At 42.1% G+C, this 24,508-nt stretch overlaps 1 protein-coding gene across 4 annotated transcripts in view; it reads right to left on the bottom strand.

The window, feature by feature from the left end:
• LOC122808725 (toll-like receptor 13) overlaps positions 1–24,508 on the bottom strand; it is a 397,497-nt gene that overhangs the window by 159,087 nt on the left and 213,902 nt on the right. For 3 of the 4 annotated variants that reach the window (XM_044079718.1, XM_044079726.1, XR_006365819.1), the window contains one exon: positions 20,254–20,403. The exons of the other annotated variant lie outside the window; for it this stretch is intronic. The gene's annotated coding sequence lies outside the window, so the exon portion shown is untranslated. The remainder of the gene's footprint in view (positions 1–20,253; positions 20,404–24,508) is intronic. 4 annotated transcript variants of the gene reach the window in all.

The following is a 24,508-nucleotide window of genomic DNA, read 5'->3' on the forward strand; positions in this document are numbered from 1 at the left end:
CTCACCTATTTCTGCTGCTAGGTTTGCATCTTTACAATACAGGTCTTGGCTGTTTTCTCATGGTCAGCTTTGAAGCATATACATGATGTGCCCTTTCAATTAACAGTTCCTGCTGTAGAATTCCAGTCCGGTTGTTTATTTGTGCCTTCATAAAATTAATAGTCTGTTCCTTTTAGCTTCCTTGGCATAGCAGAAAATCTCGGAGTTTTCCTGCATGCTCTGTTTTCTAATTTTACTATTTTTGAAACATTTCTTCTACAGCAGTCTCATACTTAAACAGCCTTTTCTTCATTTTGACCACTGATTTTTGCATTTATCAGTTCATCTGAATATATGTTTAAAGCTTCTTCCATTTTTTCCAGCCTTTTGTTATTTGAGTTGATAAATTCCTTCAGTGTTTCATTTAATTTTAGGAGCTCTGAGTACTTCTTGTTCTTCTTTCGGCTGCTCCCGTCAGGGGTCGCCACAGCAGATCAACTGTTCCTATTTCTTCCTGTCCTCTGCATCTTGCTCCGTCACACCAACCACCTGCATGTCCTCTCTCACCACATCCATAAACCTTATCTTAGGCCATCCTCTTTTCCTGTTACCTGGCAGCTTCATCCTTAGCATCCTTTTACCAATATACTCTGCATCCCTCCTCAGCACATGTCCAAACCAATGTAATCTTGCCTCTCTGGCTTTGTCTCCAAACCTTCCAACCTGGGCTGACCCTCTAATATACTTATTCCTAATCCTGTCCATCCTCGTCTCACCCAGTGCAAATCTTAATATCTTCAACTCTGCCACGTCAAGCTCTGACTCCTGCCTTTTTGTCAATGACACTGTCTCCAACCCATATAACATAGCTGGTCTCACTACCCTCTTGTAGACCTTCCCTTTCACTCTTACTGGTAATCGTCTGTCACAAATCACTCCTAACACTCTTCTCCACCCAGTCCATTCTGCTTGTACTCTCTTCTTCACCTCTCCTCCACACTCACCATTACTTTGAACTCTTGATCCCAAGTATTTAAATTCATCCACCTTCGCCACCTCTACTCCCTGCATCCTCACCATTCCTCTATCCTCCCTCTCATTCACACACATATATTCTGTCTTAGTCCTGCTGACCTTCATTCCTCTTCTCTCTAGAGCATATCTCCACCTCTCCAGGGTCTCCTCCACCTGTTCCCTACTCTCACTACAGATCACAATGTCATCTGCAAACATCATAGTCCACGGGGACTCCTGTCTGATCTTGTCTGTCAACCTGTCCATCACCATTACAAATGAGAAAGGGCTCAGAGCTGAACCTTGATGTAATCCCACCTCCACCTTAAACGCATCTCTCACTCCCACTGCAGACCTCACCGCTGTCACACTACCCTCGTACATATCCTGTACCACTCTTACATACTTCTCTGACACTCTCGACTTCCTCATACAATACTACAACTCCTCTCTAGGCACCCTGTTATATGCTTTCTCTAAATCCACAAAGACACAATGCAATTCCTGACATTCGCTGTACTTCTCCATCAACACTCTCAAAGCAAACATCGCATCTGTAGTGCTCTTTCCTGGCATGAAGCCATACTGCTGATCACTAATCATCACCTCCCTTCTTAACCTAGCTTCCACTACTCTTTCCCATAACTTCATGCTGTGACTGATCAATTTAATCCCTCTGTAGTTACTACAGCTCTGCACATCACCCTTATTTTTAAAAAATCCGTACCAAAACACTTTTTCTCCATTCCTCAGGCATCCTCTCACTTTCCAAGATTTCATTAAACAATCTAGTTAAAAACTCCACTGCCATTTCACCTAAACACCTCCATGCTTTCACAGGTACGTCATCTGGACCAATAGCCTTTCCGTTCTTCATCCTCTTCATAGCTATCCTTACTTTCTCGTTGCTAATCCACTGCACTTCATGATTCACTATCCGCACATCATCCAACCTTCTCTCCCTCTCATTCTCTTCATTCATCAACCCCTCAAAGTACTCTTTCCATCTTCTCAACACACTCTCCTCGCTTGTGAGTACATTTCCCTCATTATCCTTTATCACCCTTACCTGCTGCACATCTTTACTAGCTCGGTCTCTCTGTCTAGCCAATTGGTACAGGTCCTTTTCTCCCTCCTTAGTGTCCAACCTTTTATACAACTCGTCATACGCTTTATCCTTAGCCTTCGCTACCTCTCTTTGCAATGCACCTCATCTCCTTATACTCTTGTCTACTTTCTTCATCTCTCTGACAATCCCACTTCTTCTTTGCCAACCTCTTTCTCTGTATACTCTCCTGTACTTCTTCATTCCACCACCAGGTCTCCTTGTCCTCCTTCCTCTTTCCAGATGTCACACCAAGCACCTTTCTAGCCATCTCTCTTACTAGCTCTGCTGTAGTTACCCAGCTATTTGGTAACTCTTCACTGCCACCCAGTGCCTGTCTTAACTCTTCCCTGAACATCACCTCACAATTACCATTTTTCAATTTCCACCATTTGATCCTTGGTGCTGCCCTCACACTCATCCTCCTCTTCTTGATCACCAATGTCATCCTACAAACCACCATCCTATGCTGCCTAACTACGCTTTCCCCTGCCACCACTTTACAGTCTTCAATCTCCTTGAGACTCGCCCTTCTACATAAGATATAATCCACCTGTGTGCATCTTCCTCCACTCTTGTATGTCACTCTATGCTCCTCCCTCTTGTTAAAATACGTATTCAACACAGCCTTGTCAATCCTTTTCGCAAAATTCACTACCATCTGACCTTCTGCATTCCTTTGCTTAACACCATACCTACCCATCACTTCCTTATCCCCTCTGTTCCCTTCACCAACATGCCCACTGAAATCTGCTCCAATCACCAGTCACTCACCCTTGGGTACAGTCATCACCACTTCATCCAACTCACTCCAAAATTTTTCTTTCTCATCCATCGCACACCCAACTTGTGGGGCATATGCGCTAACAACATTCATCATTACACCTCCAATTTCCAGCTTCATAAACATCACTCTATCCAACATTCTTTTCACCTCCAAAACACTCTTAGCATACTGTTCCTTCAGGATAATGCCTACGCCATTTCTCCTCCCATCCACACCATGATAAAACAATTTGAACCCGCCTCCGATACACCTAGCCTTGCTCCCCTTCCATCTGGTCTCTTGCACACACAATATACCAACCTTCCTTCGGTCCATCATATCAGCTAGCTCTCTCCCAATACCAGTCATACTGCCAACATTCAAAGTTCCGACCCTCACTATCACAGTCCTAGAGCTCTGAGTACATAGAACTTATTTTTTTCCCTCTAGATTACTGCAAGCCATGTCTTGCATCAAAAATGGAGCTAGAAATGCTTTTTCTGAACAGCTGCAGGATTCTTCCCAGTTAATGTTTTCTCTTCACCTTTTCTATTTTCTTTTCTTTCAGGCTCTCTGAGTTTCTTCTTTGCTGCTATCCAGGTAGTGTACTTGCTAGCCAGTAACTAAATTTACTAAATTCCTGGCCAGTATGTTTGTTTCTTTTTCACACTGGGACAGCTGAAGTTAAGCTGTTGATCAGTGTGTAGCTATCTTGGAAAGGCCAAGTAAAATGATCCTTGAAAAAATGAACACTTCAACTATCTCCTGGGCTACAAGCATAAGGGTAAATTTTAAACATATAATGGACAATTTAGATCATTCAATTAACCAACATGCTTTATGGTAGGGGGCGGAAACTGAAGAAATAGCATGCACATACAGGGGGAACATGCAAACTCCAAGCAGGCACTAAATGGTGGCAAGGATTGACTCCTGGACCCTGGAGCTGTGAAGTGTCGTTGAACTGCAGGGTTATCCGTGAGTACTTCTGGTATATACAGATAGCAGAAATGGTAGTGTGCATACTACAACGAGTTTAATGACAACTTTCTCTAGTTCAATCATATCTTTCTTAGTAATAAAGTAACTCTTTGCTTTGTCTTATAATTGCTCATTTCTTGTTTCACATCAAAAAGGATCTTTTGATTTGGCAATCTAACCAGATAGCAAATTAAGTAATAAATTATCTAACTAACTAAATGACTGCTTTTGTGACGCCTTGCAAGACAAAACCAATAAAATCAATAACTGCACAGGTAATTCTCTGCTCTCTATTAAAGCTGCCAGGCTCAGAACAATATTCCAACAATCATCAAAAAAAAATCTAAAAGTCTCAAATTTTTCGACCCTGCACTCAAAGCTCACTTCCTAAAAAAATAAGCTTTGTCCATGTAACAATAATCCCAGCTAAACCCTGTCCTAAATGGGCAATATCTGTGCCAGACATGCATTACATACTACAGTTTATCTTCACAACCTACTCTTATAGTCAATAACTACTATGCATCCTGGACACAGATCTCACATTGTTAAATAAATACTATAGCCCGACAGTTTGCTGTTATTTGTATGTTATCCTACTCAGCAAATGTTACTCTTTATCTAACAAAATTTGTTTTGCATTGCATGCTAACTATAATTTATTTCTATTATAATTCTTTGCATTTGCTCCTTCAATAAAAGTTGCTATATTTATTTTATAAATATTCTCTTTTATTACCTGCAGTTTGATACCTGGGCCTCCACTAAAAAGTTCTTTGGGGGCCAGGCACACATTCACGAATAACAAAGGCAAATAAAACACAAACAAATACATAATATTTTGACTGTTGTAAGTATAGCTTCATTTGCTATCCAGCTAATATTGTAATTTCCAGAAGGTAGCGACTTAGATTAGGATTTTTAATGAACAGGTGTCTAGTGACTGAGTTCTTAGTTAACATTTTGGAAGGATATGAATACAGAAATTTCACACAACGACCTTTAAGTCATCTGCCTATGTTCACCTGTGTTTTTTATCCTTGTCCAGCCAGATCTCCTTTACTATTGAGGTCACCTCCTCTGGTCACTCCACTGACATTCATTGCCCATTATCAACCTGAACTTAATATTTGGCATCACCCCATCGAAAGAACCTTCTCCTTTTGGAGGGGAAATTCCTTTCCATAACCATATACTATCATTTAGGCTGGAGACAAGAGTGCCGTGCTGTGGGATGTCATTCTCAAAATGCTTCATCCTTTTGCTTATAAATTTAACCTCTAACATGGCAACTGACATGCTTGTCTATGCTATACTCCCTCACCAGTGTCTGTTCCCAGGACTTAAGTGCTGCATGACATAAATTCTGTCACCAGCACATAGGAGCTGCAGTTTTGCTAATACCTAATGCCTGTTTATTAGCTACAATGCTGCATTCTGTGCACACTGTCTGCAGGACATATTACCCATGTGACATGCTTGTCTATGCTATACTCCCTCACCAGTGTCTGTTCCCAGGACTTAAGTGCTGCATGACATAAATTCTGTCACCAGCACATAGGAGGTGCAGTTTTGCTAATACCTAATGCCTGTTTATTAGCTACAATGCTGCATTCTGTGCACACTGTCTGCAGGACATATTACCCATGTGACATGCTTGTCTATGCTATACTCCCTCACCAGTGTCTGTTCCCAGGACTTAAGTGCTGCATGACATAAATTCTGTCACCAGCACATAGGAGGTGCAGTTTTGCTAATACCTAATGCCTGTTTATTAGCTACAATGCTGCATTCTGTGCACACTGTCTGCAGGACATATTACCCATGTGACATGCTTGTCTATGCTATACTCCCTCACCAGTGTCTGTTCCCAGGACTTAAGTGCTGCATGACATAAATTCTGTCACCAGCACATAGGAGCTGCAGTTTTGCTAATACCTAATGCCTGTTTATTAGCTACAATGCTGCATTCTGTGCACACTGTCTGCAGGACATATTACCCATGTGACATGCTTGTCTATGCTATACTCCCTCACCAGTGTCTGTTCCCAGGACTTAAGTGCTGCATGACATAAATTCTGTCACCAGCACATAGGAGCTGCAGTTTTGCTAATACCTAATGCCTGTTTATTAGCTACAATGCTGCATTCTGTGCACACTGTCTGCAGGACATATTACCCATGTGACATGCTTGTCTATGCTATACTCCCTCACCAGTGTCTGTTCCCAGGACTTAAGTGCTGCATGACATAAATTCTGTCACCAGCACATAGGAGCTGCAGTTTTGCTAATACCTAATGCCTGTTTATTAGCTACAATGCTGCATTCTGTGCACACTGTCTGCAGGACATATTACCCATGTGACATGCTTGTCTATGCTATACTCCCTCACCAGTGTCTGTTCCCAGGACTTAAGTGCTGCATGACATAAATTCTGTCACCAGCACATAGGAGCTGCAGTTTTGCTAATACCTAATGCCTGTTTATTAGCTACAATGCTGCATTCTGTGCACACTGTCTGCAGGACATATTACCCATGTGACATGCTTGTCTATGCTATACTCCCTCACCAGTGTCTGTTCCCAGGACTTAAGTGCTGCATGACATAAATTCTGTCACCAGCACATAGGAGTTGCAGTTTTGCTAATACCTAATGCCTGTTTATTAGCTACAATGCTGCATTCTGTGCACACTGTCTGCAGGACATATTACCCATGTTGTACTCTACATCACATTACACCCCAACAGGCATGAGCTGACAAAAAACTGTCACTTAGAACTGGGCTGATATTTCAACCCTATAGTGCCTTTTTTTTGGCAATGTCCTGAAGACAGAATTACCACCATAACAGCTACAAGCAAATGAAATCCGAGGGTTATGCTACTCAATTCTAGAAGTCTAAATCTCAAAATGCACTTGCTTGAAGCACTCCTTAAAATGGGGAACATCGACATCTGTGCGGTGACCGAGACCTGGTTCAAGGCTCCGGACAGCACCCCAGCACTACCAGGCTATAATTCATACCACAGTTTTCGGCCCCTAAACCTGGACCAAAGCACTAAAGCTGGTGGTGTCTCCATATTCATAAAGGATATGCACACCTCCAAAAACAGGAATGCAGGCAAGAGGGCTTGAGGCACGCACACAGTAGTAGTTTCCAAAGTTTATTCTTCAGACTTTGCTTCAAACAAACAAGAAAAATAATAAAAAACAGTAACCATAAAGCGCTTTTCGTCTCACCCCTTAGTGAGACTTCATCAGACAGTTGCAACAAGAATGTTTCAAACAGTATATACAAGTTCAAACCACATCAACTTCCTCCAAGCAAAAGGAAAACCCGCCCCCAAGGTAAGCAGGAATTGTATGCTTCTTTAAAAATCCAGCTTCTTGTAAAACAAGTATGTATGCAGTAAATATATTTGTATATGTGTAAATATAAACATAGCTCATCAGTTCGAAAACACTCTTGAAAGACCTTTTAAAAGTATATTCAGAAATATTTAAAAACCATGCTAACATTAAAACCAATAATTAAGGTAACAGTAAAAAGTGAGAAGTCAAGAATGAAGTGTAGAACTGAAAACAGTATAAAATAAAATGCCTTACCACTGTGTGAAAAAGTATTAAAATCTTAAATAACTTTCAATAATAGTTAATAATGACAGTTCTAAAAAGTAGGATGAAGAAATATATAATGAAACACTTGTATTAGCCCCATGTTGTCTGAATTTAAGACCATCAAGCTAAAAAGCTATAAAGACTGGAGCAGAGAAAACCATCCTGTAAAGGACGTCCGGTGAATATGATAAAAGATGAAATAAGAGTGTACACATTCACATAAACAACTCTAAATGCAAACAAATTCATGTGTAGATAACAACTAAGTGAATATGCACACCTCCAGACTAGTATCCCAATATAATGCATCACAGATACTTCAAGTACAACTAACACTGGGTAAAACTGCAATCCAGGTTGTAGCCTGCTATAGATCCCCACCATGTCCCAAGACTCCCACTCCACATTCCTAAACACACTGGAAAATATTAGGGTACAACCAAATACCCTTATACTGGGAGACATTAACTACCCCTCCATTAACTGTGAAAATTACTCATGTACCAACACACTTGCTCAACATTTTCTGGAATTCATTAATTCCAATGCCCTGGACCAACTCATTCTTACCCCCACCAGGGGTAGAAACATCCTTGACCTGGTCATTACTAACATGGGCAACCGTTGCTCTATACCAGTAATCAACTCCTCCCTGGTCAGATCTGACCACAAGCTAATAACCATGGATATCCACATCCCACCCTCATCCCCCCTAAAGGAAACCACCGTAAAAAACTTCTCCAAAGCCAGTTTTGGGCTTCTAAACAAAGAAGTGGCTAACTTCCCAACACCCATGCAAATGGAAAATAGGTGCATGACTGCTGAATCATACACCAATGCACTGTATAAGCACATACACAAGTGCATGGAACAGGCCATGCCAAACAGAACCAAGATGCTTTCCTCCAAAAAAAGGAAGCCAGTCTGGTGGACCCCACCATAAACAAACTCTACAACAGAAGGAAAAAAAACTGTTGCAGAAAAGGGTGAAGTCCAAAGACTAGAAAAACACCCTTGTTAGCATCAACAAAAAACTGAGATCCATCATCAAATCTTCTAAAGCTAGCTATGAAAACAAAATTGCTGCAGATTCTAAAGACAACCACAAGGCATTCTATAGTAATGTCAAAAATCTACATGGTAATACTTAGATCTGCTCTGAGTTACAGCACAATGGCAATACATATACAGACACAACTGATATTGCCAACATATTGGCCGACAGGTTCAGTGCGAACTTTACCCCCCTTTCACCCCCTAAAGGGCATATCACAATATCTGAGGAATGCCAAGTCCCTATTATCACGGCTGCACAGGTAAAAAAGTACAGTTTTGTACCTACCATAAATGTAGATGTTCGAGGATCCCCATTGCTGCAGTCCTTACTATTGGGTATAGTCCGCATCCAGTCGGCCCGAATACCAGAGTATAAGGCTGACGTCGGTCGAGGCGCGGACGCTGCCAGATCGTCAGGGTACTAATGCGCATGACCGACGTCATATCCTCAGTCTTTTCTTGCCCCAGATGTCAGAAGACCCTAAAAAGACAAGGCCCAAAATACCTGAACCAAAAATATGTACAATATATACAAGAATATATACAAAAATATAAGCATGTAACCTCACCTACACAACCACCCCTAAACACAGAGGGAAGGAGGGAGGGTATTGGACTGCAGCAATGGGGATCCTCGAACATCTACATTTATGGTAGGTACAAAACTGTACTATGTTCTTCGTTCCCCATTGCTGCCTTACTATTGGGTAGAATCCCAAAGCAGAGGTAAGGGAGGCTGGCAAATCATAAAGAAGCAGGAGCTGACAACATGCCTTGCAAAACAGCTGTGGCAAAACCAGCCCTAGACTTAGAGTAGATAGGAAGGTGATAATGCTTAGAGAAAGTATGCACTGAACTCCAAGTAGCTGCTTCCAAAATATCCTTAGTCGCCACCCCCCTTTGAAATGCTGTTGAAGTGGCAGTAGCCCTAGTGGAATGAGGCCTAATCCCAGCTGGAATCTCCTTGCCATGATGGGAATAACAAAATGCAATGCAAAAGCCAATCCACCTAGAAATAGTTTGTTTTGACACAGGCTTGCCCTGTGAACTCAAAGCAAAAGAAACAAACAACTGCTGAGACTGCCTGAAATCTTTAGTCCTGCTTAAATAATAACGCAATTGCCTGTGTACATCTAAAGTGTGCAAAATCTTTTCCCCTTTATTTTGGGGTCTGCATAAAAGTAGGCAAATGAATAGTTTGGTTTAAAGCCACACTAGAAACCACCTTAGGCATAAAGGAAGGATTAGTACGTAATGATACCCTATCCTTATGAAAAATCAAAATGGCTCTACTGCCATAAGGGCCTGCAACTCAGACACCCTTCTTGCAGAAGTAATAGCCAACAGAAAAGCAGTCTTCCATGACAAGTATTTCAATTCAGCAGTAGCCGCAGGCTCAAAAGGTTGTAGAGTAAGTTTTCCAACACAAAATTGAGATCCCAAGCAGGAGTAGGAGCCCTACGTGGGGGTCTTATATTCTTTGCCCTCTAAGAAACTGCTTGAACAAAGGATGCGAAAACAATGGTGGGTCACAATCATAGTGAGCTGAAATTGCTGCAGCATGAATCTTAATGGAAGAGAAGGACAAACCTTTGTCCAATAACTCAGTAAGATATTGAAGAGCCACACTCAAATTAGGCTCAGAAACCTGCAAATTCTTTGCTGTACTCCAAAATAAAATCTCTTCCATTTTTCTCATTACACTTTCCTTGTACTAGGTCTTCTAGCTTCCATAATCACATTTAAAACTTGTTGAGGAAGTTGAGACCTGCTGTGTTTCAACACAGAATATGCCAGGCTGTTAGATGAAGAGAGTGAAGCTTGACATTGAGCAGATGACCATCCTTCTGAGATAACAGATGAGGAATCAGAGGTAAAGGCCATGGAGGCTTCCTTACCAGACTCCGTAGTAGTGGGTACCAGTGTTGCCGAGGCCAATCTGGAGCTATCAAAATCATCCTTGGCCTGTCTTGTCTGACCTTTAATAGTACCTTTGGAAGAAGAGGTAGAGGAGGAAAGGCATACACATGAAGGTTTTCCAACTGAAAGACAGAGCATCCACTTTCCAAGCTGTGTGATGAAACCCCTTTGTGCAATACTGTGGCAGCTGGTGGTTTAGTGGAGAAGCGAACAGATCTATGTCTGGAGTTCCCCATGACACTGTCAATTTTGAAATACATGAAGATCCAGTTTCCACTCGTGGGGATCCATGATTTGTCTGCTTAACACATCTGCTAAGGAGTTCTGTGCTCCGGCAGAAACCTTGCCTGAAGAGTTAGTTGCAAGCTTAGCGCAGTCTCCCATAAAATCATTGCTTGCCTGCATAGAGGATAAGAATGTGTTCCCCTTGCTTGTTGATGTACCACATGACAGTTGTGTTGTCTGTTAGAATCAACACCTGCCCTGGAAGAAGTAACTCCTTGAAAGCCATTAATGCAAACTGGACTGCTAACATCTCCTTCATGTTGATATGTAGATGCTGTAGTCTGGCAGGCCACTTGTCTTGTATCCACTTTCCATTTAGATGAGCTCCCCAAGCAATGTCCGAGGCATCTGTCGTTAAAATCTGACTCGCCTCTGGCCGGGTCACAGAGAGTCCCTTGTTTAGGTGACATTCCTGAGCCCACCACAAAAATTCTTTTTGAAGGCAAGGTATTATTTGAATGACAGTGTCCAAATCCTGGCAGTGCTGTGTCCATACATTTTTGAGATACCATTGTAGCTTCCTCATATGCAGTTTGGCATTGGGAAGCACCAGAATACAAGATGCCATGAACCCTAATGCTTGAAGGACTGTCCTTGCAGTCAGCACGGACTGTCGAGATAGTTGATGGAAGTAAAGTGATAGACTCTTTTGTTTGTCCGGGGTTAAAAGGCCATCTGGGCTGCTGTATTCAGTCTCACACCCAGAAAGCACATGTCTTGAGAGGGTACTAGACTGGACTTTATTTCGTTCACAGAATACCCTAGGCATCTTAGCACTGCTATAACATATTCCAGATGCTGTAGAAGGTCTTCCTTTTCTTGAGCCAGAATCAGGCAGTCGTCCAAGTAAGGATAGATTTGAATTCCTGAAGCCTGAAGTAAGCTATCACTGAGCCAGAACCTTTGTGAATACTCTAGTAGATAAGCCAAAGGGCAATGCAGAGAACTGATAATGAGAATTTCCAGCTCAAACCGCAGATACTTCCTGCAACTTAGCCGTATAGGCACATGAAGGTAAGCTTCCTTGAGATCTAAAGTTACCATCCAGTGATCTTTGCCCAGCAGAGGTAAAAGCTGTTGTAACGTCAACATCTTGAACTTGGGAATGTCCAAAAAAGTGTTGAGGAGAGATAAATCCAAAATTGGTCTCCACGTGTTCCCCTTCTTTGGTACTAGGAACAGGCGAGAATAAAATCCTAGGCCCCTCTCTGATACAGGGACTGGCTGAATGGCCCCCATCTGGAGTAACTGAGAAACTTGCTTGTGAGCCTCTTTTCTTTGTGGAGGAGGAACGTCTGGCATGCCTTTGAAAGGGGCATTGTATGGAAATAAAATCTGTAACCGTGGTGAATGATATCCAACACCCATTTGTCTTGAGTAATTAAATCCCAATTTTCTTTGAAAAGAGACAGTCTTCCTCCCAAAGGAGCTGCCAGACGAGAATCTACTGGCAGCTGAAAAGACAGGTCATTGGGTCTGTTTATGAAAGGACTGACCCCTGCCCTCACCAGAAGTCTGAGCAGGTGAACTCCTGTTCTAGGCCTAAAAGAACCTTGAGCCCTGCCCCTACCACGTCTAGACCTACCCCTAGACTGGGAATCATAAGCAGGATATGTCCACCCCTTAGCAGGCCAATTTCTACTAAACTTCGTGGCTGCACCTGCAAAAATCTTTGACAGTTTGCATAGACTTAGCTTTGTCCTCCATTTTCTTTAAAACTGCTTCCACAGGCCATCCAAACAACACATCAGACTGTAAAGGAGCATCCAAAATCCTTGTCTTAACATGCTCAGCTAAATTCTGATCCTTCAACCAGGCATGCCTGCGAAGAACAGAACTAGTAGCAGCCACCCTCGAGGAGGCCTGTACAGCATCAAAACCACATTGCAAAGAATGCTTACCCACTTGTTCAGACACATGAACCAAATCCAGCAACTCTTTACACTCAATACCTTCCGCCAAAGCATCCACCTTAGATTTTAATTGTGAAAGGAGATAATTCTGATATTTTAGCATGTGAAACTGACAATTCAACGCTCTCATGGCTAGAGTGGAAGAAGTATACACTTTCTTTCCCCACCTATCCAAAGCCCTTGCCTCTTTATCAGTGGGAACAGGATTTTTAACCACAGAAGCCTTAACACCTTTAGGCCCTTGAGAAATAGTTTCTGGGTCCGCCCTAGGACTCTTAAACAAATACTTATGAGCTTCGGCACCCTATAATACCTATCAGGCTTAACAGGAGCAGGAGGCAAAGAGTCAGGTTCAGGAAGCCTCTGCAAAAACATCTTCCACCACATTCAACACAGGAGGAATAGCTAAGGGCCTATGCTGGGGTAAAAACAAGAATTCCCTAAGCCTTTTCCTGGAATCAGAGTAATCCTGGCCTTCCCATTTAAAGTGCTCCCTCATGGAATGCAGAGTCTCTGAAAATGAGAAATCCTCAGGAGGAGAAGCAGTAGGAGTGGAATCATCCACATCAGAATCAGAATAAGTAGGATACTCCTGCAAGTCTTCAGAAGACTCTGAAGCCTCTGAACACTGTTCAAAACTATCAAACTCGGTTCCACCCTAGGCCTCTTATCAGGCGGGGCATAGAACCTCTAATCATAGTAATCAAATCTTCTGCCATTTTAAGCATATGTTTCTTAGGTACAGAACCCGAAATGCTAGGAGAAGCCCCACAGAAGCTGAACTAGGCCTACCTCTCAAAGAAGTTTTGGCAACAGAAGGAGAGGCTCTAACTACCTTGGGAAGAGAGGGAAGAACAGTTACCTGAAGCCCCTCAGCCTGGCCTACCTCCTGAGAAGGCACATCCTGTAACAGTAAAGTTTCGGCAAAACCTCTGGCTCCACTGAGCCTTCTAAAGGGACTGCCGGTTCATCAACCCTAGGCTTCGCTGTTTTGTCCTTGCGCTTTGGACGAAGGGCGGCCGGAGCATCCGGCGGCATTTAAACACTAACCTGGCACAGTCTAACCTCCTCTTAATAGTGCGTTTGTTAAACCTAGCACAAGAGCGGCAACCAACAACGCCGTGCTCAGGCCCTAAACAAGGTATACACAAGGTATGGTAATCCCTATGAGGTATCTGTTTCCCACAAGAAATACAGTTATTCACTTTTTCTGACATCCGGTTAAATACTGAGGCAAGAAAAACAAAATTCCCCCAACGGGGTACTTAGCCAACTCTGTTTGGTCTGAAACCGCCAACCTGCACTAAAACTGCTTCTGCATGGACCATGCGGCAAAAGACTGAGGATATGCCTGACTCGCCTTATACTCTGGTATTCGGGCCGACTGGATGCGGACTATACCCAATAGTAAGGACTGCAGCAATGGGGAACGAAGAACATCCTCACTGTCCAAAGCCAAGAATACAGCTTCCATGGGACCTGATAATATCCCTGGCTGTGTTCTACATGAATTATAAAGTGAACTGGCACAACACCTGAGTACGCTGTTCAATCACAGCCTCATTTTAGGTTTTGTTCCTACCAAATGGCGCACTGCTATGGTCATCCCACTCTACAAAGGTGGAGCGACTACAGACCCTGGGAACTACCACCCCATTAGCCAGATAAGTCTGATATGTAAAGCTATGGAGCACATCATCATAGACCTTATAAATAAGGACACAGGGAATCTCCAAACTCTGGACCCCACGCAGTCTGGGTTTGTGAAAGGTAGATCATGCCTGTTCAACCTGATAGACTTCTTCGAGTCTGTCACCAGAGCTGTGTATGAGGGCAAGGTAGTTCACACAGCCTACCTAGATCTTGCCAAGGCCTTCAACACCATCCCTCACTCAGGAATCATAGATAGACTCACTAAACTAGGCATAAACCCCTATGTCATAAGATGGGTTGCAAATCTGCTCACTGATAGAACCCACCCTGTGAAAGTAGTGGACTCCAAATCTGACTACAGACCAGTTACAAGTGGTGTCCCACAGGGATCAGTTCTAGGTCCTCTCCTGTTTGGCATCTACTTCTCTGAAGTTCAAGCCAACACAAAGGGACTCTGACTGACCAAGTTCGCAGATGATTGCAAACTGGGAGCCATTACTGATTCTCCAACTGATGTAGACATTCTACAAAAAGGCCTCACTGACACCAATGACTGGAGCCAGAACCATGGCCTTAAGCTTAATGCCAAAAAGTGCATTGTCATTACCTTTGGGAAAAATTCAGTGCCCATGAACTACCACATAGTTGGCAGTCCACTAAATACCAAAGGTGTGATAAGAGACCCGGGGACACAGGTTTACAGCAACCTCTCCTTTGATAACCACATTGCCACTGTAGTCCGAAAGTCCGTCTATGTGGCACAACTCATTACAAAAGGTTTCTCATCCAGGAAGAAAGAGGTCATAATCCCTCTCTACTCATCCCTCATTAGATCTATTATAGAATACAATGCCCCTGTTTGGTATGTACCTCACTAGACACCTACAACAACTGGAAAGGCCACAAAAATACCTCACTAAGAGGATCTTAGGCCTTAGACACATGGCCTATACGGACAGACTCAAAAAACTCCAGCTATATTCTGTCTCTTATCGCCTACTTAGAGGCGATCTGTGCTTGATCTACAAAGCCATTTCTGATCCAGAGCTGCTAGATATGCTACACCTAAAGAAATCCCAATCCCTCCGTGCCACATGCTCCAGGGACCTAAACCTCATTACCACAATAAACAACATGCTGGAGGGATAGATTCCTAACCCAAAGACTTCCCATATTCTGGAACAAACTTCCCATTTGTGTCAAGCAGAGCACTTCACTGGCCCTCTTTAAGAGAAATCTTGACGAATGGATGGGCAATAGAAAGTTCACCCTGGGGATCACTTCAGTGGCCTTGCTTGACAAGGGCACTGGGAACTAACTTTGGGTGGCATGATGCCAGGGAATCTTCTTGGGCTAGGCTTATATAGGCTCCAGGGCCATTAGCCTAGTACACACCTATGAACCTATGAACCCTGAGCATATGGAACATAGAATGTTATCCCTTAATGCCACAGATTTATCTTTGCTTGCTTTTGTTTGGATAACATACATATTGAAGTATGACAGTTTTCCTGTTTTATTTTTCTTTTGCAGTGTCATGTTTGGTGGTCTTTCATTGTTATGTGAATTGGTTTGCTAAGTCTTAAAGCTATACCAAAAGTTAAATTTGTTGTGAAGAGCAGATATAGATCTGACACGTATCCATTGGATGCTAGCTGCAAAAAAAAGTTCCAGAATTTATATGCTTTTAAGTATTATCAGTCTAATTATGATTCCTGAAAATATTCTTGTTTTCCAAAAGGCTTACGGTATTCCTAAAATTGACATTGGTTGAAGAAGTAGATTACCTTCTTCATTCTTCATTATCTTGTGTTTTTTCTGTGTCGAGAATTGAGTTCTCCTGCTTTCAGTAATATACAAATGCACCAATTAATTTCAGTTTCAGGTTTTGGGTAACAGGTCTATCCTTATTTATACTGTCTAGACCCAGGCACAATGCAGATTCATAGATTCATAGACCGTTACTATGCTAAAGACGCGGGGAGGCTTTTCTAAGCCTAGCCAAGTTTTCCCAGAAGTATAATGCTGTCCTGTATCCAAATAGGATATTGAGGGCCAGGCATTTACAAGCTACAGCATACCCAACACTCTAGTCATAAGTGACTCTATAGTCAGGCACACTGATGTTTCACTCACCAGGCTAAACAAGGAGAAAGTTACTGTCAGCTGCCTGTCAGGTGCCAGGATCTGTCACATAATGCATGCACTCAGGTCACTCCACAGAAGTACAAATATGACTCTGTCATTGTCCATGTTGGTGTGAATGACCTGCGACTTACCTCACTGGACTACATGAAAAGAGACATAGAACAGCTCTCCGATCTTGTAGCCCAGGCAGGTATGACCTTAGCCTTGAGTCGCATCCTGCCATCACCCAGAATGATACCACAGTACAAGGACAAAATGATTGACTTCAACAATCGGCTAAGCTTCTGGTGTCATTCTAAGGGGATCCAGTATCTGTCTGCCTGGGATGAAATGATCGACAAACCACAATGCTGTGCTAGAGATGGCCTGCACCTGTCACCCTTGGGATTCCGGACACTGGCTAAGGCTCTTGCCACCCCTATAGTGCCTTCTTTAGGCAAGGTTCAAATGACAAATTCATCACCATAACAGGTACAAGCAAGCAAAATCTGAGGGTAATGCTACTTAATGCTAGAAGTCTAAACCTCAAAATGCACTCACTCGAGGCACTCCTTAAAATGGACAACATTGACATCTGTGCAGTGACAGAGACCTGGTTCAAGGCTCCAGACAACACCCCTGCATTACCAGGCTATAATTCATACCACACCTTTCGGCCACCTAACCTGGACCGAAACACTAAAGGCGGAGGCATGTCCATATTCATTAAGGATATCCACACCTCCAGGCTAGTTGCTCAGAATAATTCATCTGAGACTATCCAAGTACAACTAACTCTAGGCAAGACCGCAATCCAAATTGTAGCTTGCTACACATCCTCCACCATGCCCCAGGATTCCGACTCCTCATTTCTTGATACACTGGAAAATATTAGGGTGCAACCTAACACCCTAATAAAGGGTGATTTCAACTACTCCACCATTAACTGGGAAAACTACTCATGTACCAACTCTTGTGCTCAACGTTTTCTGAAATTCATAAATTCCAACGCCTTGTATCAACTTATCCACACCCCCACCAGGGCAGCAATATCCTAGACGTGTTCATTACCAACATGGGCAACCAGTGTTCCACACCACAGGTCAATTCCTCGTTGGTCAGATCGACCACAAGCTAATCACCCTAGACATCCACACCCCACCTCTCATTAGGGAAACCACCATAAAAATTTTCTCCAAAGCCAACTTCATGCTTCTTAAGACAGAAGTGGCAAACTTCACGACACACATGCTGATGGACAATAGAGGTACGGCTACTGAATCCTATGCAAATGCACTTTATAAGCACTTACACGAGTGCATGGATCATGCAATCCCTAACAGAACCAAGATGCTATCGTCCAAAAAAAGGAAGCAAGTCTGGTGGTCCCTGCCATAAACAAACTCTACAACAGAAGAAAGAAACTGTTGCAAAAAAAGAGTAAAATCCCATGACTGGAGGAACTCCGTGGTCAGCCTCAGTAAGAATCTGAGATCCCTCATAAAATCCTCCAAAGCTAGTTACAAAAACAAAATCAACACTGATTCTAAAGACAACCACAAAGCATTCTATAGCTATGTCAAGAATCTCAATGGCAACACTCAGATCTGCTCTGAGTTACAGCACAATGGCACTAAATATACAGAACCAACTGATATTGCCAACATCCTGGCAGATAGATTCAGTGCTAACTTTTCCCCTCTCTCACCCCTAAAGGGCCCATCTCTGTACCAGAAGAATGCAAAGTTCCTGTAATCATGGCTGCACAGGTAAAAAACACACTCTCCAAAGCCAAGAACACAGCATCCATGGTACCTGACAGCATCCCAGGCTGCGTTCTACATGAGCTACAGAACGAACTGGCACCCCACCTAAGTACCATGTTCAATCATAGCCTCATTTCAGGCTTTGTGCCCACTGAATGGCGCACAGCAACGGTTATTCCACTCCACAAAAGGGGAGCAACCATGGACCCCGGGAACTACCGCCCCATTAGCTTGATGAGCCTGGTCTGCAAGGCTATGGAACGTATTATCATGGAACTTATAAACAATAACATTGGTAATCTCCAAACTCTGGACCCTACCCAGTTCGGGTTTGTAAAAGGTAGATCATGTCTGCTAAACCTAATAAACTTCTTTGAAGCAGTCACCAAAGCCGTAAATGAGGGTAAGGTGGTCCACACAGCCTATCTAGATCTCGCCAAGGCTTTCAACATCATCCCCCACTCTGGAATTATTAGATAAACTCACTAAACTAGGTATAAATCCCTATGTCACAAGATGGGTTGCCAACTGACTCACTGACAGAACCCACACTGTGAAAGTTGCAGACTCTAAATCCAACTTCAGACCAGTGACAAGTGGAGTACCAAAGGGTTCAATCCTAGGTCCTCTCCTGTTTGGTATCTACTTCTCTGAAGTACAGGCTTACACAGAAGGTCTTTGGCTAACGAAGTTCGCAGATGACTGCAAACTAGGAGCCATAATCAAAACTCCTAACGATGTGGACATCCTACAAAAGGACCTCATTGAGACAGATGCCTGGTGTCAAAGCCATGGCCTCAAGCTCAATGCCAAAAAGTGCATTGTCATCCCTTTTGGTAAAAACATTGTACCCATGAACTACCACATAGGCGGTAGTCTACTTAACACCGAAAGTGTGATAAGACAGCTTGGGACACCGGGGGACAGTAGTCTCTCCTTTGATAATCACATCGCCACAGTAGTCAGGAAATCCTTCTATGTGGCACACCTCATCACAAAAGGTTTCTCATCCAGGAAAAAAGAGGTCATTGTTCCCCTCTACTCATCACTCATTAGACCCATTATAGAGTACAACACTCCTTTTGGTATGTACCTCACAAGACATTGACAACAACTGGAAAGGCCGCAGAAATACCTCACAAAGAGGATTACCGGCCTCAAACAGATGCCCTACGCAGAACATCTCAAAAAACTCCAGATTTACTCTGTTGCATATCACCTACTCAGAGGCGATCCCTGCCTAACATACAAAGCTATATCAAACCCAGAGCTTTTGGACATGCTCCACTTAAAGAAATCCCAATCCCTCTGATCTACATGCTCTATGGACCTAAACCTTGTCACCACAATAAACAGAACATGCTGGAGGGATAGATTCCTGTCCCAGAGACTTCCCATACTCTGGAACAAGCTGCCTAACTATATCAAACAAAGCTCCTCATTAGCACTCTTCAAGAAAAATCTTGATGATTGGATGGGAGATAGGAAATTCACCCAGGGAATCACTTCTGGTCAAGCTGGTTAAGGTAAGGAGAAGGGTTTTGATCCTGTGCCTACTCACCTCCCTCAGGGAATATGGTGATGGTACATATGCCTGGGATGCACTTCCCATATCAAAATGCTTGGTGGAGTCTGTAGACCATAAGGAAATACTTACTTTAAGGGTGCCAGGGTCTGAGAGGTTGCATCATTTGTAGAAAAAGGGTGAGTTGTCTTCAGTAAGGGCCATTGTACACTGCACCTTGAGTGTACTGCTGGGCATGCTCAGTGGTAAGAGCAGGAGCTTAATGTAAAAAAACAAATAAATAAATAAATCCGCCAAGCAGATGACATCATCTCACCAGTTACATGGTCCTCATTCACCAGTTACATGGTCCCCATTCCTGAATAAATAAATAAATAAATAAATAAAATAAATGTAGAATGAACGGACCATAAAGTTCTCATGTCACAGGGAAATGAACAGAATGCTTGGTTGACCAGAGAAGATGCTTTTCATGTATCAGAAGAAGAAAAGAAAGGAAACACTGTTCATAGCAAAGCAGCCAAAAGTATCCAAGAGCATGTACCTGCCACTGAGTAGCATTGCGGGAACATACAGATGTCAGGTTGTCACGGGGATCTGCTCTTAAACCAGGAAAACAATTGCCTCCCTCTAAAACTGCATGTATGATGATTTCACTCCTGATGGCCGTCACTGTGAAATGGATCTCCTAAAACTGAGGGAAAACATTATTGATTTAAGCACCAGTAAAAGGATACTTTGTGGTGTTAATTCATTTACACCCGTCACTTTCAGTTAATGATACATCAGATTCCTTAAGGCTGACTAGATGATTGTCTGAAGACATGTGTCAGAGTTACATTTAAATGTTGGTAAAATATTTTAAACAAGAAAATTAGCATTTGCCTTGCTTGTTTAATTTAAATAATTTTCTGAAATTTAAACTTCCTAATTGTGACATGGAATACCTCAAATTCCTTACCATGATTACATAGCATTGTAGCATTAGTGGTGTGTGTGTGTGTGTGTGTGTGTGTGTGTGTGTGTGTGTGTGTGTGTGTGTGTGTGTGTGTGCGTGTGTGTGTGTGTGTGTGTGTGTGTGTGTGTGTGTGTGTGTGTGTGTGTGTGTGTGTGCACGTGTGTGTGTTTGTGTGTTTGTGTATGTGTGTATGGTTGTTCAAGTGTTGTAGGTTTGAATGACAAAAGGCAGCACACATAAGTAACAATCCAGTTGTGAAATGGAACACAGTATGATCAGCACTGAAAGTGTGTTAATGTGAATGACTTAACATAGAAAACAAAATATTGCTTAGCAACTTTTTTAAGAATAAGTACAATATAATATACTGAAACATTTAGTGGTGAGAGCATAAGCACATGAACTTTGTGCATTTAATTTCTTCATAATATCATTGCATGTATTACCTGCATTCAGGCCTTAAGGCCATCAGTGAAGGCAGAAACCACACTTATGATCCCATCACGAGTTTTCAAGTGAAGTTTTAAACTGAGATTAGTTACCAGAACATCTAATAAAAAGAGATTATTCTATAATATAATTATTACTTGAGTAACAAACGGGTCCCATTTCCTTGAAGAGTTTGAGCTCTGGAAATAAACCTTTTAATTTTAGAATTATGTTGTAAAACCAATCCAAGTATGCTTTGGGTGTCATTGTAGAAAGCATCACAAGTAAACAAGGACATTTGTTTTAAAGTACTTCTTGTTAACTATTCACTGCAAATCAAAACTGAGATTGAAATAAGATAAAACAAAATATAATGAAACAAGTTACATATATTCCACTGTTTTAGTGATACACACCACAGACGTCATGAAATTATAGATATTACCTTGGAAATTAATTAGACCAGACAGAAGGCTTTTCTGTCTGAGATAGAAACATGATGACCAAATGAGCCTGAGCTGCCAGGTCTCTTGTGACCGTATCTATTTGAAGACGAATACCATTTATAACATATAAGGTGGGAGCAGATTGTAAGTTGAGGACCCAAAAAAGCTCTTCTCCCCGAAACTGTAGCAAACTACTTGTTACACATGTAACAATTGGCCTGGCTTGATACAGTGTAAAAAGTGGCTTGCTACAGTTACAAAAACACCCACATAATGCTTCAGGACTATATCCTTGATCACAGTTAATGTATTGCCATTCATTACTGAATGCTACTGCTGTAATACTGTACTATTGCCCCATCTGCAACTACCAGTCATGCCTTCTCACACCTTGCACCTGCCAACCCCACCCATCACCCTGCCCTAGCTACACTTCTGGCTGCTGTGCTGCACTATTTTGCAATTAGCGTAACACCATTTTCAGTACACCAGTTATGAGCATATTCCAGCTCATGCTGGAACAGTTTAATATCAGTGAATAAGTTAATAAAAGTGTCCAGCTTGCAGTCATCAGCAAAGTTGGTCAATCACAACCACACTTCAGAGATATTGGCTTTAATGTCTGAAAAATAAATTCCCACAGTACTGATCCTCACAGGCACTCCACTAGTTGCAATTTTATCTTTGGTATGTTTAGGAAGGGTATCAGCAACTTTCACTGCCTGGAATCTGTTGGATAGCCAACCTGCAATCTAGTGGATAATGTAGGGATTTACATTGTTTGTCTAGTTTTTCAGTAATAGTGGCATGAGGGACATAGTCAGAAGCATTGGACAGATTAAGATAAGCAGTGTGTACATTATGATCATTGTCTGTACTCTCTGTAAACTTTTCAAATATGCTGTTTTCAGGAGACAGATCGTGCCCTTCACATAACCTGACTCAGTGGGGTCTGCATCAGTTAAGTTGCCTATATTTACTTTCATTTAGAGACCCGGCCATTACTTTTCTGCTGTTTTAGAAAGTGTGAACTTCAACTACTGGAACGAGATCAGGGAAGGTATACAAACGAGACTCCAAGCTGCAGAGGCAAAGAATACTGTTTAATGCTTTAGTATCTGAAGCAATATACTTTATGTCTGACATTCAGGGCTCTTTACAACACAATCTTTAGAGTGACATTAAGACTGGAACTGAATAAAAATCCAAGGACATCAAACATAAAAGCTTACTGTATATTATTGCTGAATATGGAACAAGCAGATGCAGTAGATACCTTTCACGCTCTATTCCCATGGCCTGGAGCAACCTTACATTCTATATAAGGAAATCTTCATTAACCATTTTTAAATCAGAACTAGATAACTGGGTTGGTATGGGCAGATATGATTTCTCTGTCATGCAGTCTGCATTTTGCATTGTCTCTTGACCTGAATGTTGGTCCCCACTCCCCTGTGAACCTATGAACACAGTAATAATGGTAAGTCAGACTATATTGTAAAAAAAAAAAAAAATTATAGCAAAAGAACAAACGTGAAGTATACAGTGACTTAAATCATATGGAGCAAAAATGTGCACTCAGTTTTAGAAAATGAAAAAAGCAACATTGTTTTTATTTTCATTCCACAGAAAGTAACAAAGTGAAATGTGGTGAAGGAAATAAAGAAGAAAGAGAAAAAACTGGAAAGTCAACAAAATATTAGTACACAGCATGTAAAGGCGACGTAGAAAAAAACTGAGAGTTGAATTAATAAGTATGAAGGACTTGTATATGATAAAATAACAAAGCATAACCGTATGCAATTCATAAAGACGACAGACATATGTGGAGTTAATTTCTCCTGCTCCCCTGCATACCTGTAACCTTCCATTTACTCAGTAGATATGTAAATGTACAGACTGAATGCAAATCAGAATGCAAGCCCTGATGAAATACGGCACCTGCAGCGCACACAATGAAATGGGACTGCAACTCTGGATGGAGCACATAGAAATAATCACACAACAGCTTATTTGCTTGCGTTACTGATGTGTTGCTCAGCATAACATGGCTGGGCAACAACAGTGGTAAACCAGTGTGGAAACAATGTACTAATGCATTTCCAGCAAATGTGATAGGTTCATAGATTAGTACTAGGCTAACTGCCCTTGTGGTCTATTTTAAGGCAAGCCATTCACTCCATGTGAGATAGCCTAGTACCAAGGGATAGCCTAGTACCAACCTATGAACCTATGAACCAAACCCTGCACCCTGTGTTTATAAGGTAAAGGCCTTAACCATTATGCCAACTTCCCAGCCTAATACAGTAGCAAGTGCCAGGATTCACAGTGAATAGCATCATGCTAGTGAATCCACAATTCTTTTGCAATTCCCCATCCATTGATCCAAACTGCATTGGAAGATGGCCAGGAAAGGGATCTGCTTAATGTGAATAGAAAGCCTGTTCCAAAGAAGGGACAATCTCTGAGACACATATTAGTCTCCCCAGCATGTTTGTTTGACTCACTGACTAAGTTTAGATCCCTAGATCAGGTGACCCTCATGCTGTTTGGCTTTCAGATGTGTAGCAGCTCCACCAGGACTGGTTTTGTGAGTGCCTTGTAGGTCAGGCATAGGTCACCCATTATTAGTCAGCAGGAGACAGAATAAAGGGATAGGGCTTTTAGTCTATCTGCGTAGTTCATGCTGTTTACACCCTGTATTTTCCTTATGAGGAACCTCTGATGTCAATCCAGCTGCTGTAAGTGCCTAGTCAAGAACATGCCAAATGGCACACTGTACTCAATTATTGGTATAATGAGGACTGAGTACAGTGAGACTATAATTTCCTTAGATCTGGATGCCATATCTTTACTTATAGGTTGTGCCACATAAAAGGATTTCCTCACCTCTGTAGACACATAGCAGTCAAAGTTAAGAATACTATCTATCTATGGACGTAGATCTTTCACCTCTGAGTCCACTC

The sequence above is a fragment of the Protopterus annectens genome, chromosome 1.part1, assembly GCF_019279795.1.
Source record: "Protopterus annectens isolate FY-2018-M chromosome 1.part1, PAN1.0, whole genome shotgun sequence".
Classification (NCBI taxonomy): domain Eukaryota; kingdom Metazoa; phylum Chordata; order Ceratodontiformes; family Protopteridae; genus Protopterus; species Protopterus annectens.